The 6000-nt window shown below is 47.6% G+C and overlaps 1 protein-coding gene across 8 annotated transcripts in view; it reads left to right on the top strand.

Annotated features, from left to right (window-relative positions):
• The first annotated feature begins 3026 nt into the window (after nt 1-3026).
• LOC142659005 (collagen alpha-1(V) chain-like) overlaps nt 3027-6000 on the top strand; it is a 286189-nt gene continuing 283215 nt past the window's right edge. For 3 of the 8 annotated variants that reach the window (XM_075834642.1, XM_075834644.1, XM_075834641.1), the window contains exon 1: nt 3036-3125. The gene's annotated coding sequence lies outside the window, so the exon portion shown is untranslated. Of the gene's footprint in view, nt 3126-3201; nt 3226-6000 lie in introns of those variants that run through there. The other 5 variants (XM_075834646.1, XM_075834645.1, XM_075834647.1 and 2 more) reach the window with 4 other exon arrangements.

Raw genomic sequence — 6000 nt, 5'->3', positions numbered from 1 at the left:
CGCCACGTGCACCATTTTTCTAATGCACATTATAACCTTTCTGCTGCATTTCATTTGGTAAAGGTTTTCCAGCATTTGTAAATTGAAATTATATAGATTATATTTTTAATACCTAAAAGGACAGAGACTGAAGAGCTGCTCACCACCTCCTGCAGCGTTTCCTCATCCCAGTGTCACACGATTCATCAGTCCTTCTGTCGAGCTCCAGGGACGATCTACGGATAACGGAGGTGCGTCATTAGTAGTGATCGGCCATTTTCAAACCTGGTGAAAGGGTTCTACTAAGGGTCTATCCACACAGTGCTGCCAAATCGCGGTTTATTGGTGCGATGGCCGCAAAATTGGGGTAAAATGCTGCAGTTTTGCAGCGATATTGCAAAAATAGCAACATTTTGAGTCGTCTTCACAGTAATCCCGGCAATAAACGGCAATTTGACAGCACAATAGAATAGACCCTAAGGCCTCGTGCACACGCAAACTCAAAAACGGCTGAAAATACGGAGCGGTTTTGAGGGTATGTTCACACGGAGTGTTTTCAGACGTTTTTCGGGCCGTAAAAATCCCGAAAAACGGCTGAAAAATCGGAAGTAGAACGCCTCCAAACATCTGCCCATTGATTTCAATGGGAAAAACGGCGTTCTGTTCCGACGGGCCGTTTTTTTTTACGTGGCCCCTTTTCAAAACGGCCGCGTAAAAAAACAGCCGCGACAAAGAAGCGCAGGTCACTTCTTCGGCCGTTTTTCATAGACTCTAGAAAAACAGCTCCGAAAACGGCCGGTAAAAACGCAGCGAAAAATGCAACTTTTTGAAACCATTTTTAAGCCACTCACGTTTTTCACGACCGTTTTTAAAGCTGTTTTTCTATAGAGTCAATGAAAAACGGCTCAAGAAGGGACATGCGCTTCTTTTTCGCGGGCGTCTTTTTACGCGACATTTTTTGAAAATGAGGCATAAAAAAAAACGCCCCATCAGAACAGAACGCCGTATTTGCCATTGAAATCAATGGGCAGATGTTTGTAGGCGTTCTGCTTCCGATGTTTGAGGCGTAAACGCCACAAAATACGCCTGAAAACACTACTCCCTAAGGCCTCATGAACACAAACGTATTTTTGCGGCCGCAATTCACCTGTAAATCTGTGTCTGAATTGAGGACCCATTTATTTCTATGGGCCCATGCACACGACCGCGCTTTCCACGGTCTGTGCATTGCCCAGGAGCCTGGACCGCAAATGTCGACTGCGCTATTGATTTAGTCAAAACGACGGAACCCTGTCCCAACGGTGACAGACGGAAACCATTAGATAGGTTTACGCCACCATTGAGTTCAATGGTGAGGGAAACGGAAGCTGAGGTTTCCGTTTGCCTTTCCGTCGAGGGGTTAACCCAACTGAGACCTCCGACCCTCAGCGGAAAGCGACGGTGATGTGAACGCGGCCGAATGCATTATAAGGCTGTATTCACACTGAGTTTTTTGCAGGAGGAAAATTCTGCGCTCGTCGTTTGCCGCGTTTTTCGCGGCATTTTTCGCCCGCGGCCATTGAGTGCTACGGGCAAAAAAACTCTGCGAAATACGCTTTCTCTGCCTCCCATTGATGTCAATGGGAGGTCAGAGGCGTAAACGCACGAAGATAGGGCATGTCCCATCTTTCTCCTGCGAGGCGGTTTTACCGCTCGCGGGAAAAAGACGCCTCCGTCTCCCATTGACATCAATGGGAGGCATTTTCAGCCGGTTTTTGACGAGTTTTGCAGAGTGGCTTCCACGCCCAAAAACTCGTCAAAATACTCCGTGTGAACAGGGCCTAATGATCCACAAACTGCAAACTGGTTTTTGGATGTCAGGGTCCATTCACACGCTGCGGTTGAGATGCGCATCAAAAACCCATTTCCGCAATGTCGCTAAGGCCTCGTTCACGCGGCACTCCAAAAAAGATAACGTGTAAACGCGTCAAAAACGCTAGCGTTTTTGCAAAGAGCTTTCTAAAGTACAGGCGATTTTGTCGCTTTTTTACACGTTTTTGGGCGTGTAATTAGGACTCCTATTGACAATGGGAAAAAGCCGCGTTTTCGGTGCATTTTACGTGCCAAGTGACCGGACGCTTCTTTTTTTACACTACGCATTTTTTATACACGCGAGCGTATCATAGTCATCAACCGACGCGCTGCAATCTGAGGGTTTTCTGCTTTTATCGAACTACAACTCCCATCATTGTAGCTCGTGGCCTCTCACCTACCGCGTGTTATTAAGGCCGCAGCCACATGGGTTCGTTTTAAATGTCCGGTCAAAACTGCGGCAAAAACGGTCTAAAAATGTTACCACAAATGGTTTTGCGATGCAGTTATTGGACGTGCCGTCTTCATAGGCATGCTGGGAGTTGTGGTTCCAAACAAACGGAGTGCCGCAACTTATAGCGACTATCATGGCATGCTGGGAGTGTTCGTACCACACCAACTGGAGCCACAGCTTACAATGAATGCCAGTACATGTTGGGAGTTGTAGTTTCACAACAGATTGAGCCACATATTACAATGACTGTCGGTAAATGGTGGAGGTTGTAGTTCCACACCAGTTCGAAGTTACAGCTTAGAGTGACTGCCAAGACATGCTGGGAGTTGTAGTTCCACACCAGCTGGTTGTAGGTAACGGTAACTGTCAGTACCTAATGAGAGTTGTAGTTCCACACCAGTTGAAGGCATAGCTGACAGCGACTGTCAGTACATAACGGGAGTTGTAGTTTTTACATTAGATGAAATCATTGCTTAGATTGACTTTCAGCATATGTTGGGATTTGTAGTTCCACGCCAGCTGGGGGTTACCGACTGTCGGTACATGCTGGGAGTTGTAGTACCACTCGTACGTTGGGCAGTTGTATTGTCCAGCAGTGCAGTCTCTTCGGTCACACTATATATATATATATATACACACATTCTATGTACTTTATTTATACAACTTTCCGTCAGATTAAACAGACAAAACGTTTGGAGTCACCACAGACCTCGGAGGATCCTCTCACCCGCGCTCAGCGTCCCCGGCAGCGGAGCCCGACGTCACGTGACGCACACGGCGCTTTCCCGCCCTTTTTCTCCTCAGAGACGCGGCCAGGAGACGAGCAGCGTGCACTGTGCAGGTACCTACAGTCCTGACTGAAATCCTCCAGAAATGTGTATTATAAGTGCAGGAAATCCACACAGAGCAGTGAGGCCGGTGCTGTGTGTCATTATTATAGGGTGCGGAAAGGATTTTATGAGGTGCTGGCGTCAGACAGAGGGGAAAAACTGAACGGGATATATGTACAAAAAAAATTATATATATATATAGTAAAACAACCACATTCCTGTATCCATCCATGTTAAAATGTATATACGCCACAACCTGCTCCATCGCTGTATCCTGCCGCCATCTTCCCCCCTCACTAGAGCCTCAGTTGTCTCCGCCACTTCGCTCATTGCAAAGTGATGGTGTAACCCTCAATACCGTACGTGTCTTGTCACCTTTTATATGGGGGGGTTCTCCGTTCGTGCCCCCCGTCTATGAGTGGAGCGCCTGCGGAGACCACCTGAAACCTGGCGTCCCTGTCATGTCTGCGGTTGCCGTGTGGATAAAACCGTGTCCATAAAACGCCTGCGCTTAGACGGCAAAACATTGATAAAATACCTAAGTGTGAATGAAGCCTAAGGGCTCGTTCAGATGAGCGTATCAGCGTCACGGGCGTGAAAAACTCTGTGGTTTTCACGCACCCGTTGACTTCGATGGGCGCGTTGGCGCGCACCAATATAGCACGTGCGGTGCGCGTCACGCAACGGACTCTCGCCGCGTGAAAACTCACGGGCACGGACGTGCGCAGGAGGCCTAAGAAATGGATTTGCACCTTGAAAAGACGAGTTGTTTTTGGTTTTTTTGTGGTGTTTTCCCTAAAACGGTTTCTGTTTTCTAAAACCATGACAAAAAAAAATGAATGTATCTGTTGTGGGAATGAACCCTGACAATATTGACACCTTCATTCATACGTATTTGTAAAGCTCGTCGCTCCTCCACAGTCCTGTGTGCTGGTAATGCATTTCAATGTATAAAAATACGGCGCTATATAGAGATTTTGTTCATGAAGAAGCGTCCATCGTGGGGTTGTCACGAAACCACAATTTTGATACCGATACTTCGTGTATTATTGCGATTCTCAATACCAAAATGATACTTGGCCAACAATATAAAAACCGACACAAAAAGAAAAGTTCTTCCGTTTTCCGCTGTGAGGCCCGTGATGTTATGAATTTTGAACCTCCGTGTGCCTCATATTAACTGGTTCCCGACCGCTGGCTGTGTTTTTACGGCCAGCGGTCAGGGACGGGTCCTTAAAACCCGAGCCATAGACTTCTTACAGCTCGGGCTTTGACTTGCTGCCTGCTCGATCAGGCAGCTGAATGTCGGGTCTCCGGCTGTCAGTCACTGCCGGGGACCCTGAGGAGAGGATAGAAGCGGCTTTCGCTGCTTCGGTCTTCTCTGATCACTTGTACACAGCGCTCAATGCGCGCTGTGTATAGGAATAGAGGCCGGTGCTGCGCCGCTGCCTCTATTGGTCCCGGTGATCATGTGACTGGTCACATGATCCCCGGGTGCCGTTACTGACAGACCCAGCACTTACTAGACCCAGCACAGCCTTATTAGTGACAATCGTCACTATGAGAGGGCTGATTTCCCTGCTGTGCAGCTCCAGTTACAGGGGAAAAACATGGTGTGAGGCTTTATTCAGACGAACGGGAAATACGCCCGTGCAACGCGCGTAATTTTCACGCGCGTCGCACGAACCTATGTTAGTCTATGGGGCCGTGCGGACATGTGCGTGATTTTTACTCCGCGTGAGTCCACCGGGAAAAAGTCACGACATGTCCGTTCTTTGGGCGTTTTTCGCGCTTCACGCACCCATTGAAGTCAATGGGTGCGTGAAAATCACGCATGCCGCACGGAAGCACTTCCGTGCGAACTGCGTGATTCGCACAACAGCTGTCAAAAGGATGAATGAAAACAGAAAAGCACCACGTGCTACAAACATACAAACAGTGTCATAATGATGGCGGCTGCGCGAAAAGCACGCAGCCGCGCATCATGTGCGTGCGCAAAAACGCCACGCTCGTGTGACTCCAGCCTTAAAGAAAGAAAAAATATATATAGAGTTCCCCAAAGGTCTTTTTTGACCTTTGAGGGACAGACCATAGTAATAAAAAAATAGTAAAGTGCAACATTTTTTTATAATAAATACACATAAAATACCTACCCCAGAAAAAAACGTCCCCCCCCCCCCCCCCGCCAATCATTGTGGTAACGCTAGCCCGGACCCAATTACCCTAATATAGACATGTAATATATTAAAATTTACGGTAGACAATGACGATCACAAATAAAATGTCTATTTTAGGGGAAAAATTTATTATTACCCAAAAAAAAATAGCTGAAACGTAAAAAAGCTTATTTTTTTTACTATTATTTTCAAACTTTATGAATAAAAATTCTAAAATAGCAAAAAAGGTGTGTATTAGGCCTCATTGACACGAGCGTGTGCGTTTTGCGCGCGCAAAAAACGCAGCGTTTTGCGTGCGCAAAAGGCACTTGACAGCTCCGTGTGTCATCCGTGTATGATGCGCGGCTGCGTGATTTTTGCGCAGCCGCCATCATAGAGATGAGGCTAGTCGACGTCAGTCACTGTCCAGGGTGCTGAAAGAGTTAACTGATCGGCAGTAACTCTTTCAGCACCCTCGATAGTGCATTCCGATCACCATAGCGAGCAACCTGTTTAAAAAAAAAGAGGTTCGTACTTACCGAGAACTTCTCGGCCGTTGCCTTGGTGACGCGTCCTTGGTGACGCGCCTCTCTTGACATCTGGCCCCACCTCCCTGGATGACGCAGCAGTCCATGTGACCGCTGCAGCCTGTGCTTGGCTTGTGATTGGCTGCAGCTGTCACTTGGACTGAATTGTCATCCCGGGAGGTCAGACTGGAGGAAGAAGCCGG

This window comes from Rhinoderma darwinii, chromosome 8 (assembly GCF_050947455.1).
Source record: "Rhinoderma darwinii isolate aRhiDar2 chromosome 8, aRhiDar2.hap1, whole genome shotgun sequence".
In the NCBI taxonomy this organism is placed as follows: domain Eukaryota; kingdom Metazoa; phylum Chordata; class Amphibia; order Anura; family Rhinodermatidae; genus Rhinoderma; species Rhinoderma darwinii.
The sequence above is the reverse complement of the archived record's forward strand: the minus strand, read 5'-3'. Positions and strand labels throughout refer to the sequence as shown.